Source organism: Dendrobates tinctorius, unplaced genomic scaffold (assembly GCF_039654945.1).
Source record: "Dendrobates tinctorius isolate UK_male_01 unplaced genomic scaffold, ASM3965494v1 ptg000175l, whole genome shotgun sequence".
In the NCBI taxonomy this organism is placed as follows: Eukaryota; Metazoa; Chordata; class Amphibia; order Anura; family Dendrobatidae; genus Dendrobates; species Dendrobates tinctorius.
Genome location: NW_027361842.1, coordinates 3,870,364 through 3,883,472, shown reverse-complemented (window position 1 = coordinate 3,883,472; position 13,109 = coordinate 3,870,364). Strand labels below are relative to the sequence as shown.

The window sequence follows — 13,109 nt, the reverse complement described above, 5'->3', positions numbered from 1 at the left end:
AATCATGCAGATTAGACGACGAAAACTAAATCTCCGAGCACGCCAAAATACTCGGAGATCACCCGAGCATGCTCGGGAAAACCCGAGCAACGAGTATACTCGCTCATCACTAATGAGCACATGATGTATTCACAGCATATTTTTGCAAGAAATGCATTAAACAATTGATTTTCTGGCATTAAAATTGATTTTGTTTCCCTTTTTTATCATAGAGAGTAAAAAATATATAAAATCCAGTCAGCCATTTAGCTCATGTGTAGAGACCCCAGTCTGGACCATTATTTTGTATGGCATTTTTCTTGGGATAGTGGGTTCGTGTCCCGCTTTTTCTCTTTATATTCCATCCATATTTTATATATTTTTTACTCTATCATAAAAAAGAGAAACAAAATCATTGTTAATGCCAGAAAATCAATTGTTTAATGCATTTCTTGTAAAAATATGCCGTAAATACATCATGTGCTCATCCTTTGAACTCTGACACTAGCATGTCGGGTGATTTCATTTGGTGCCGGAATTTGAACGTCAAAACTATTTAATGTCTTGAAACGTCTAACATAGTAACATAGTTATTAAGGTTGAAGGGAGACTTTAAGTCCATCTAGTTCAATCCATATCCTATCCTAACTTGCTCTAACATGTTGATCCAGAGGAAGGCAAAAACCCTATGTGGCAAACAGTAAGCTTCACATTGGGGAAAAAAATTCCTTCCCGACTCCACATACGGCAATCAGACTAGCTCCCTGGATCAACGCAATATTAAGGAAACTAGTGTATATACCCTGTAATATTATACTTTTCAAGAAAGGCATCCAGTCCCTTCTTAAATTTTAGTAGGGAATCACACCTGAACCTATCAACAACAACTAGCAGTAGCCGTGGGGGGTTCCTACGGTGCCCTAGACCCCTTGATCACAGCCGGAGAACTAAATAGCCTAAAGACAGAAAGGGAAATCTAAACTGCCCCAGAGCAGACCCCAAAGCAATAGGCAGCCCCCAACATATAATGATGGTGAAGCAAGATGAAAAAACACTCACACAGATAGAAAGATAGGCTGAGCAAATGATGGGGCCCAAGCTAACTAAATAGGAAAGGATAGAAAAGCTGCTGTCTGCAATCCGCCAAAACCCTATCAAAACAAGAGCCAACAGACTGATAGGGAAAAAAGCCTTGAAGACGCTAGGCTTCAAAAAGACTATATCAGTACTCAGGTATTTTCTGAAGACAGAGAAAAAGGAATTCAGCTCACCCCAGCAGGGAATAGCAAAAATCCAGAAAAACAAGGCAAAACAAAACCAAAACACAAATGCAAAAAGCAGAGAAGAAAACTTAGCTTTTGAGGAGCAGGAATTAGACTGGTCTCCTAGAATCCCTCAGAGAGATCACCAGCAAGGCAAAAGGGCGTCGGCTGCCTTATATCCAGTCAGCAATTCCAGTCACCCAGTCATCATCATCCTGCACAGGTGCTTGGTAATCAGCCTCACTACCTTCCTTCACCAGAAGAGGGAGTTCATCAGACCTCAATGGTGAAGGGGAAAATGAACTCACAACAGGAATCACTCATTACAACCTCATATGCTGCATATGTACATTGTAGTGTTCATGATGAAGTCTTGTACTTTGAAACACGTTGAGAATAAATCCACAATTTAATGGCTACATGGTCTGGATCCTGAATTATTCAGCAGCGCAGATTAAATCCACATTTACCCATTTTATTTTTAATTGTGTTACAATTACATATATTATAATGACTATTACAATTGTAACTGAAGTTTGACACTTTTAGAATTCAGGCAGGAATAATCTGGCTAATCCCAACCATTGGAGGTGGAGATAAAAAAGTCATCTGATATTGGCAAAGCTATGCCGGGTGTGTCACTTCCATAGAAATGAACAGCATTACGGAAACAGCTTTGCGCAGTGAGCATAGGAGCTGGACAAAGTTATTCCTGTGTCAGTCACAAAAGGTTAGGATGGGAATAATCCTTTAAATGCAGTTTGCATAGTTTTCATATAACAGTACACTGACTATGACCACATTATTACAATTTTTATAGGGTAACTGTCCTACATTTTCAGAAATTCATGAAACAACCCCATTTACTTGCGCAGAACTGGTTTTCAGCAACAGAGATTTTCGCCACAAATCTGCTACATATCAGGGGTATAAAATGCTACATATAAACGATGTAGGACTATTTCCTTCAACGCCTGTAATTTAACAAGGTACTTAGCTTCATTACTTAATCAAGTGCTAAATATAGGAAGAGCTTGCAAATGATGCGTTAGAATAGCACCCAGCTACTGTCACTGTGCTAATGATAAATAATGATGGGAAACTAATCTTTGGAGTAACAGTCGTCTATGTATAGGAACATGAAAGAATAAAAAAAGCTGACAAGGTAATATGATAGCTAAATGTTACATTTAGAGTGACGGCAGCAGCATAACGTAAGATGTGTGATGCATTGGTGTCGTTTCTGTGTGTTGAGGAGCTAAATCAGGCTTGTGTACAATGAAGGATTGCAGTAGTTTGGTACTTTTCCTGGATGATTCATTGCATATTCATCAGTGTTAACGATCTCTGGCAATTTTGGAGCAAAATGCAAATTTGTATTCCAAGCAGCTCATCCAGCTCTCAACCTTCAGTGTTATTTATAAAATGTCAGACTAGTTTTGAGCCAATGTACCACAAGCTCATGAATTACAGTGGCATATAAAAGTTTGGGCACCTCTGGTCAAGATTACTGTTATTGTGAACAGTGAAGCATTTTGAAGATGAAATGATCTCTAAAAGGCCTGAAGTTAAAGATGACCCATTTCCTTTGTAATTTAGAGAAAAAAATATTTTAATCTTTTACATTTAAAAAAAAAAAACAAAACAAAAAGAAAATAGGCCAATGCAAATGTTTGGGCACCCGGCATGGTTAGTACCTAGTAGCACCCCCTTTTGTAAGTATCACTGCTTATAAACACTTTCTATAGCCAGACAAGGGTCTTTCAATGTTTGAGGGATTTGCATCCATTCGTCCAGTTCTGTGAGATTCCTTGATCGTCTTGCATGCACTGCTATTTTGAGGTCTAGCCACAAATTTTCAATGATGTTCAGATCAGGGGATGGTGAGGGTCATTGTAAAACCTTCAGCTTGTGCCTTTTGAGGTAGTATATTGTGGATTTTGACATGTGCTTCGGATCATTATTCATTTGTAGAAGCCATCCTCTTTTCAACTCCAGCTTTTTTACAGATGGTGCTACATTTGCATTAAGAATTTTTGGAAATTTCATTGAATCCATTCTTTCCTCTACCCGTGAAATGTTCTCCATACCATTTGCTGCAACAAAACCTCAAAGCATGATTGATCCACCCTCATGCTTAATGGTTGGCAATATGATGTTCTTTTCCTGAAATTCTGGGCCCTTTTTTCTCCACACAACCTTTGATCATTATGGCCAAAGGGTTCTATTTTCTTTCTGTTTGTTTTCACTCTCACCTCTATAATCCTTCACTTTCTGCTAACCCCCCTTATCCCTACACCTAGTAAGGAACTGTTCATCTCTTCTTCAATCCTCCCCATCCATCTCACCTCCTCCTTAGAACTGTTCATCAACATACAATCCTGTGTCTCCAAACAAAGACTGCCCTCTCATGCCCTCTCCATCTCCCACCTGCTAACACTTTCTCTGTTCCTCCTCACTGCCAGTGATATCTCTCCAAATCCTGGTATCCTGGTCCTCCTCACCACATACCCACAGTCATTTCTACCTCACATCCACGATCTATCATAACTTTTTGTAACCTCTTATCTACATTCATGATCTTTTCATTACTAACAAACTTTCCATCCTCGTCATCACCGAAACCTGGCTCACCCCCTCTGACAGCCTCTCCTGCTGCTCTTTCGTATGGTGGATTCCACCTTTACCACACTCCCTGCCCCAGCAGCAAGCATGGTGGGGGAGTTGGTTTTCTCCTGTCAGATAACTGCTCCTTCACCCCAATCCCACTGCCACCCTCTGTTACCCTCTATTTATTTGAGGTGCACTCTGTGCACATCTACTCCCCCTCCAACCTCCAACTGGCTGTCATTTACCACCCCCCAGGGCCATCCACCACCTTCTTTGACCACTTCATCACCTGGCTACTTCATTTCCTTTCCGCTGACATCCCCACTATCATCTTGGGCGACTTCAACATCCCCATTGACACTTCTCTTTCAGCTGCCACTAAACGTCTATCTCTCACTTCGTCTTTCAGCCTCAATCAATGGTCTTCTGCAGCCATTCACAAAGATGACCACACACTGGACCTCATCTGAACCCGCCTCTGTTCCCTATCTAACCTCTCTAACTCTCTACCTCTTTCTGACCACAACCTACATACATTCTCTTCCCTCTCTCCTCTCCAGGTCCTCAATCCCCAGCCCACAAACTCACACACCCTCGCAAAAATCTTAAACACCTCAGTCTACACTCACTGTTTGAATCCCTTCTTCCTTCTCCCTCTTACAGACATAAGTTCACTGCACAATGCGGATGCCGCTGCTGCTCTATATAACACCAAAATAACTATAGCTGTGGAATCGGTTGCCCCTCTCACATACCAAAGCTCGCAAAATCAACAGAGAGCCCTGGCACACCAGCCTGACCAAAGAACTGAGGCGGGCTTCTAGGGTTGCTGAGCGGAGATGGAAAAGATCCCACTTCATCGCATTCAAACAGTCTCTCACTACTTTCAAGGCCACACTCACCACAGCAAAACAAATATACTGTACTTCTCTTCTCTCATATCCTCCCTGTGTCACAACCCTAAACAGCTATTCAACACCTTCAACTCTCTCCTCCATCCCCCAGCACCCCCTCCCTCTTCGCTCATCTCAACTGAAGACTTTGCCTCATTTTTCAAGCAGAAGATTGATAGCATCAGAAACAGTTTGGTCGACTACCCCCAGAGCCCTTCCTCCTAACTGCTCTTCCCTCCTCTTCCAAAACCAACTTCTCCACCATCACAGAAGATCGACTCTCCACTCTACTTTCAAGATCACATCTCACCACCTGTGCACTTGACCCGATGCCATCCCACTTCATCCCAAACCTCACCGTAGTCTTCATCCCAACCCATCTCTTCAACCTATCACTAACAACTGGTGTTTTCACCTCAAACTTTAAACATGCCTCAATCATACCTATCCCCAAAAAACAATCTCTTGACCCATCCTCTGTATCTAGCTATTGCCCTATATCACTTCTTCCCTATGCCTCAAAACTACTGGAATAACATGTACATCTTGAACTGTCCACCCACCTCTCTTCTTGCTCCCTCTTCGACCGCTTACAATCTGGCTTCCGGTCGCTCCATTCCACTGAAACTCCCTTAACTAAGGTCACCAATGACCTATTAACCACCAAGGCCAAGCAACACTACTCTGTCCTTCTCCTCCTGGACCTGTCCTCTGCCTTTGACACAGTGGACCATTCCCTATTACTACAGACCCTCTCATCTCTGGGCATCACAGACTTGGCCCTATCTTGGATCTCGCCATACCTAACAGACCAGACATTAAGTGTCTCCCACTCACATACCACCTCCTCACCTCACCCCTGTATGTCCAAGGTTCAGTCCTAGGGCCTCTGCTCTTCTCCACCTACACCTTTGGCATGAGACAGCTCATAGAATGTCACGGCTTTCAATATCACCTCTATGCTGATGACATACAGATCTACATCTTTGGACCAGATATCACCTCCCTACTAACCAGAATCCCACAATTTCTGTCTGCTATTTCATCCTTCTTCCTCGCTAGATTTCTAAAGCTAAATATTGACAAAACAGAATTCATCATCTTTACCCCATCTTACTTGACCCCCCCAACAGACCTATCCATTAAACGGCTGCCCACTTCTCCAGCCCCACAAGCTCGCTGCCTTGGGGCAATCCTTGACACTGATCTCTCTTTCAAACCACATATCCAAGCCCTTTCCAATTCCTGCTGAGTTCAACTCAAAAATATTTCATGGATCTGTACATTCTTCAACCAAGAATCTGCAAAAACCCTAGTCCATGCCATCATCATTTCCCGCCTTGACTACTGCAACCTCCTGCTCTGTGGCCTCCCCTCTAAAACTATCAGACCTCTCCAATCTATTCTAAACCCTGCTGCCTGACTAATCCACCTGTCCCTCCGCTATTCCCTGACCTCTCCCCTCTGTCAATCCCTGCACTGGCTCCCCATTACCCAAAGACTCCAGTTCAAAACTCTAACCATGACACACAAAGTCATCCACAACCTGTGTCCTCCATACATCTGTGACCTCGGCTCCCGGTACTTACCTGCACGCAACCTCCGATCCTCACAAGATCTCCTTCTCTACTCTCCTCTTATTTCCTCTTCCCACAATCACATACAAGATCTCTCCCAAGCATCCCCCCTACTCTGGAACGCTCTACCACAACATATCAGACTCTCGCCTACCGTGGAAACCTTCAAAAAGAACCTGAAGACCTACCTCTTCCGGCAAGCCTTCAAACTGCAGTAACCATCGATTGACCAAGCCATTGCACGACCACCTCTACCCTTGCCTAGTGTATCCTCACCCATCCCTTGTAGATTGTGAGCCCTCGCGGAAAAGGGTCCTCTCACCTCCTGTACCAGTCATGACTTGTATTGTTTAAGATTACTTTACTCGTTTTTTATGTATACCTTTTTTCACATGTAAAGTGGCATGGAACAAATGGTGCTATAATAATAAAAAATAATAATAATTTTAACCTCATCGGTCCACAGGACTTGCTTACAAAATGCATAAGCCATGTTTAGATGTTCTTTTGCATACTTCTGACACTGAATTCTATGATGAGGACGTAGGAGAAGTTTTCTTCTAATGACTGTTCTATGAAGACTATATTTGTGCAGGTGTCTCTGAACAGTGGAACATTGTACCACAACTCCAGATTCTGCTAAATTTTTCTGAAGGTCTTTTGTAGTCAAGGTGGGATTCTGATTTACCTCTCTAGCAATCCTATTAGCAGCTCTCAATGAAATTTTGCTTGGTCTTCCAGGCTTTATCTTGACATACACTGTTCCTGCTAACTGCCATTTTTAAATACATTTTCTCTTTTTTAAAATCATATTTTATAACATTAGGATGTGAATAGACAGTTTTGTACGTGGAGTGCTCAGTTGTAACCACAGCAAAATTTGCAGATAAACATAAAACTTTCATTATGTAATTGCTGAAAATCTAATTTTTTGTCTGGCAACATCTCTGTTAAAAGAGGTAAAAAGTAAATTGGGATCCTTCTTAAAAACGGGAGCGACTCCGGATCTCCATTTTCTCAGAATTTCTCCATGATTCCTGAATGAGCTGCATGCCTTTGAAAGGATTTCAAATGATAATAAGTGATTCTTAGTGATGCACCTATCTTGTATAGCCTGCACAGGTGGCAAATGTAAATTTATTTTCACATTAATAAATATATAACAATTACTACGCCCAGATAGCGCTTTCCCTACTTTCCTCGATTTTTCTTGCCCAGGACATTTTATCAGGACAATCTGCCTCCAAAGCCGATGTTAAATGAAAAAGGGTGTTACCAGTGCAAGATATGTAATAACTAAAAGTCTGCTCTCTTAAGACCCCGTCTCACACAGCAAGATCGCTAGCGAGATCGCTGAAGCGTCACCGATTTTGTGGCGCAGCAGCGACCTCACCAGCGATCTCGTTACGTGTGACACTTAGCAGCGACGAGGCCCCCGCTGCGATGTCGCTGACCGTGCTCGAATGTCCTGGGCCATGTTTTGATTGCTGGTGTCCCGCTGGCCAGCGCGCATTGCTGTGTTTGACACTGACGAGCGACCTTGTTAGCGACTCAGAAATCATGGACGCAGGCGGGAGTCATCAGAATTGCTGCTATGTGACAAGGTACCAACAACCGCCGAGGTCGTTATGTAGGTATGTGTGGTGGTCCCTTTTTCCACCACCGCGAACAGACTTGAGACAGAGACTGATGTGCGTTCAACAGGTCCTCTTTTTTGGCTGTCCTCTCAATGACCGCAGCACCACACAGCAGCTGCACGACACCTTCCATGCACAGGCCCAGGTACCTTTCACTTTCTTCCTGTTCCTAATTGATGTTCCTCGCGGCTCTTTCACTGTGGCTGTCCTAGGTCTACCACCACAGCACTTCACCTGTCCGAGTCTGTCCGTCTGGTACCCCGGGCTTTCTCTGTCCTGCAGCTCTCCTGTCAGGGCCACCCCCCCGACCGTCTTTCTCCTCAGTCCCTTCCGTCTCTTCTTCTCCTGAGCTCCTCCTCCTGGACTGGCTTCTTCTGGAACTCTATTCCCCTCCCTGGGAATTCCCCTCTAGAGCTCCTGTAACTCTGCCCCCTATGACTCTGTGGTTTCGTAGCCTTAAGCTGATGTTAAGCCCTTTCCTCACTGCTCCCTGATTCCATCTTGTGGCCAAACTACAGTACTACACCGTCTTCTTTCGCTGCTGTCCTTGGTTCCCCCTAGTGGCCAAACCCAATACTTCACCATCCCCTTCTGTCTCCAGCTGTCTCCCACATTCGTATACAGCAGTCCACCTCAAGCACATTGTACATGTACCTTGCTGCTGCAGACAGGTCCATAGGTCAGTCCACTTCCCCTACAGTTATACGGATCGTCAGATCATTGCTGCGTCGTTGGGTAAATCTGACTGACAGCTTACTAGCGACCATTTAGCGATGCACCAGCGATCCTTACCAGGTCGTATCGTTGTCAGAATAGGTGGTGCATCACTAAGTGTAACGGGGCCCTTATTAGTGTCACCGCAGAGCTATGTGTGATTACAACAAACACAATACAGCAGAGCTGGACTTTGTACATCACATCTGCCTTTGTCCTCTCACAGTGCTTTAAGCTCTGCTGCAGAGTTGTACATGATGACAACTTACAGTTCTTCAACTTCTATCTTACAGGCAGCCAGTGTAGTGAAGGGACAGAACAGCAGAACTTTGTCTCAGTACTAACACATCTACAGATGTAGTCCTCTCTGATTGCTGTCAGCTAAACTGTACTCCCCACCAGCCCACACTTACCCTGTGAGATGAAAGCTGAAGAAGTGTTCACTGTAATCAGACACAGCTCTGCAGTGAGATCAGACTCTACTCTTTGAGATATGAAAGAAAAGTCTGTTATCCTCACTGAGCTTTGTCTCATTACAAACACTCCTAGCTGCTCTCCACACAATATTGTCAGCTCTGCTGTACTACCCCTTCCCTCACACTGGCTGTGAGAGATGAAAGGTGATAATGCATAATGTGAATTTAGGATAACAAAAGATATAGAATAAGGATAAGTAGGTTTAGCATGAAATATAGGAAATGGTTAAGAACAGGATTTGCCCAGCGGATGGGCACTAGTGCTGATAAAAAGGGAGGCACTTTTTGGTTAGTGAGAGTTCAATGTCAGCCAGTGAAGTGTGGAGGAGAGTTCAGGTGGGGTGAGTTGCTAGGGGTAGCTTGGGACAAATATTCACTGCAGTGGGCGGCAAAATGGGAGATCCCTGATGGACTTTTTCTCTCTGTGCTAGCGGTGATCTTACCATGGTCACCGCAGTGCATTGGCTGGGCTGGGAATGCAGCCTCTGTGACTTGCGGTAACCTCAATGACGTCACCGCTAGTCACTGAGGCTGAGCTTGCAGTAGCTCATTTCTCAGTGGTTTTCAGCCTGGACGGTCACGTTTTGGCACCTTCCAGGTTGAAAACTGTTTATCCTCAGACTTGGATTATGGTGTGGGACAGAACAACGGACAGGTTTGGAATATGGTTGTTTTTTATTTTTTTTTTATTACAGGAGACGAGGGCTTGAGTGGAAAGGGAGTTAGGTGAGTATAACTGTGTTTGCTATTTTTAAATAAAAAATTGAAGTGTGTTTTTTATATTTCAAATAAAGGACTTTATTCTGGCTGTCTGTTTATTTACAATATAACTATTGGATTAGTAATGGACAGGTGTCTTATAGACGCCTCTCCATTACTAAGCCGAGGGCTTGATGTCAGTGGGAAGTGGGAAGACCTAGTCAAAGCATCAGAATTGGGGCATCTACGAGATGTGCCATTTCTAGGCAGATATACTAAAACTGGGAAACAGAAAAGCGCAATAGGGTCTTATCTGGTGGACAATTGAATAGATATAGCAGAAGTCTACTCACCCTTTCCAGGAAAGGTATAGGCATATAAACCCGCCGTCAGCCTGCTGCACGCCCGAAGGTCCACTGTGTGACCGCCAATATGAATCCTTATGGATATAATGTTATTCTCGGGCTTACTGTGCGCTGCTTGACCAGGATAAAATCACCATGTGAGAAATTTAACCATTTAATTCCCAACGCGTTTCAAAGTGTGAACCACTTCTTCAGGGGATGACATAAAGTCAGGCAGATGCAAGCTGCTATCTTTAGACAAGGGGGGGGCAATATCCATGTCCCTTTACCAGCCTGAGAATACCAGCCCACTATTGTCTGCATTAGCTTGGTTGTTTGTCAAAAATGGGGGACCCATGCCATTTTTTTAAATTATTTACTTAAATAATTAAAAAAAAACAGCATAGGGACCCTTCTATTTTTGATAACCAACCTTACTAAAGCTGACAGCTGAGGGTTGCAGCCTGCGACTGTCAGTTTTGCCTGTCTGGTTATCAAAAATACAGGGGAACCAAACGTAATTTATTTACAGCGTAGGCAGCGGCTGATGAATACTCCCATAAACCGGAACTGCTCTCACTGTTATTAGCAGCAGGTGTAGGCTGATGGGAGTAGTAGTCTCATCAGCCAACGCCAATGACCGGAGGTAAACATTTTACCTCCATTCACAGCTGTGGGCTCACGCTGTCATCTGACACCATGGGAGCAGCCGCTGTCTGACCGGCGGTAATGATTTTACCACCTATCAAAAGCAGTGTTTGCCGTATTGTCATGAGAAACATTTGAGTTCGGGGTGCCGAGCCCAAACAGTAACACGGACTTCCAGGTGAAGTCCATACTTGAGGTTCGCGCCCAAACAGTAGGTGTTTGGTACAGATCCCGAACTTTACTCCTTAGGCCTCATACTCACTGGCGATGAAATCAGACGATTCCAATCCGATTTTTAATCGGATTGCAATCTGACCCATGTTAGTGAATGGGTGACATCTCACTTGCGATTTTTTTCTCTGCCAAAATCGGTCTGAGAAAAAAATCGCAGCATGCTGCGATTTGCAGTGATTTTCAACAATTCAAGTCAATGGGTGTGATTAAAAAAACGGACCAAAAACTGACCATCAGTTTTCCATCCGTTTTAAACGGATACATCACCATTCTGTGGTATAGAACACTGTAAATGGTCCTGTAAATGACTGTGGAAAAATAGTTGATTGAAAAAAAAACGGATTGCAAACGGATGTAAAACGGAAGGAAACGGATAGAAAACAGATGGAAAGAATAAAATTCGCTTAGAAATCGCATGACACTCGCATAACACTCCACCCTTTTTTACAGTCCAGAAATCGGACCTTTTTTTAATCGCCAATGGGTATGAGGCCTTAGTGTTATATCCAGGCTGAGCCGGTATACTGGATGCTATCCAGCTTGTGTGATTTGAACTGTCTCTAAAGAGACTTTGTAAAGAATTGCTTACTTTGTTTTGCCTGCACTGAAAGGCTGTTTATTTTTCCTTGGCTTGTGGCTGGTTTATGAAGCATCAGTAAACCTGCATGGACATTTAAATGGAAATGCTTTGTGTGTTGCCTCATGATGCACCCAAGTGAGTAGCAATCCAACAATTGGTGTTAGAAATGTGGCAATGTTCCCAGGGAACATGTGTGACGGCTACAGGGGTACTGCATGTTATTATTATTATTTATTATTATAGCGCCATTTATTCCATGGCGCTTTACATGTGAGGAGGGGTATACATACTAAATACAGGTACAGTAATCTTAAACAATACAAGTTATGACTGGTACAGGATGAAAGAGGACCCTGCCCGTGATGGACATGTTCTGGATGAAGGCGACCATAAGCTAGCAAATAACGTCAGACATCATGGGGGACCTGGTGGAACACTTGGTGCAAGCCCAGCTGCAGCAGTAGCAACAATAACAGTTGGCACAGCAGATAAATAAGCTGCTTATACAACAGATCCAACAGCAGCAGCAGCAGCTGTACCATCAATAGAAGCAGCAGTTTGATCTACTCGCAGAGACGATTTGTGGCATGGCGGCTGCTCCGACTCAAAAGATTGACTGATGAGAGACTCTATTGACCGTTTTTGGAAGGGTCACACAGAGGGAGAAACTTCCACCAGAGGAATGGTCCAGAAGTGTTAGCGCAATACTTAATGGTGTCGCACATTGTCAATGGATCTCAGAGTTATGAGGTACTCATTTAGATCCAGTATTTGGCCTTTGAAATGCTCAATATGAACACCTCTAGTACAGCAGAATGCTTCCTCAAACAGCTATTCAAGGATTGCATGCATGAAGCAAGATGTACACTGGAGGGCATTGTCATTAATGGAGCTCATTTTACTAATGGGTATTTGTACTGCAGCCACAATGTATTTGATCCTGTGTATTCATTTAATGCTATAGGTACTATGGGATTGCTACTTACTTGGGTGCATTGTATGGCAACACAGAAAGTGTTTCAGTTTAAATGTCCATTATAGTTTTATTTGTTCTTCATAAACCAGCCACATGCACAGGAAAATAAACAGCCCTTCAGTGCAGGCAAAACAAAGTAAGCAATTCATGACAAAGGCTTTTTAGAGCCAGTCCAGATCACACAGACTGGATAGTATCCAGTATACCGGCTCAGTCTGGATATAACACTCAGGAGGCCTTCTTCCTCCACACACACAGACGATACATTCAAACAAGAGACTTCATTTTAACATATGAACACACCCAGAGGTGTGGTATGTGGGCAACAATCTGCACAGGGGTAGATGACTCTGGCAGCAACCATTTTTGGACCAGGTGCAGCAGATCAAACATTTAGAGGGGAGGGGGGTTGTCACGGTGATACACACAGAGGTGGACCTGTTATTTCCTGACAGTCATCATCACCCCCAAGCGTTCCAA

The 13,109-nt window shown here is 43.6% G+C and overlaps 1 protein-coding gene across 1 annotated transcript in view; it reads right to left on the bottom strand.

Annotated features, from left to right (window-relative positions):
- Positions 1-13,109, bottom strand: part of TRABD2A (TraB domain containing 2A) — a 271,296-nt gene that overhangs the window by 171,069 nt on the left and 87,118 nt on the right. The window lies entirely within an intron of this gene.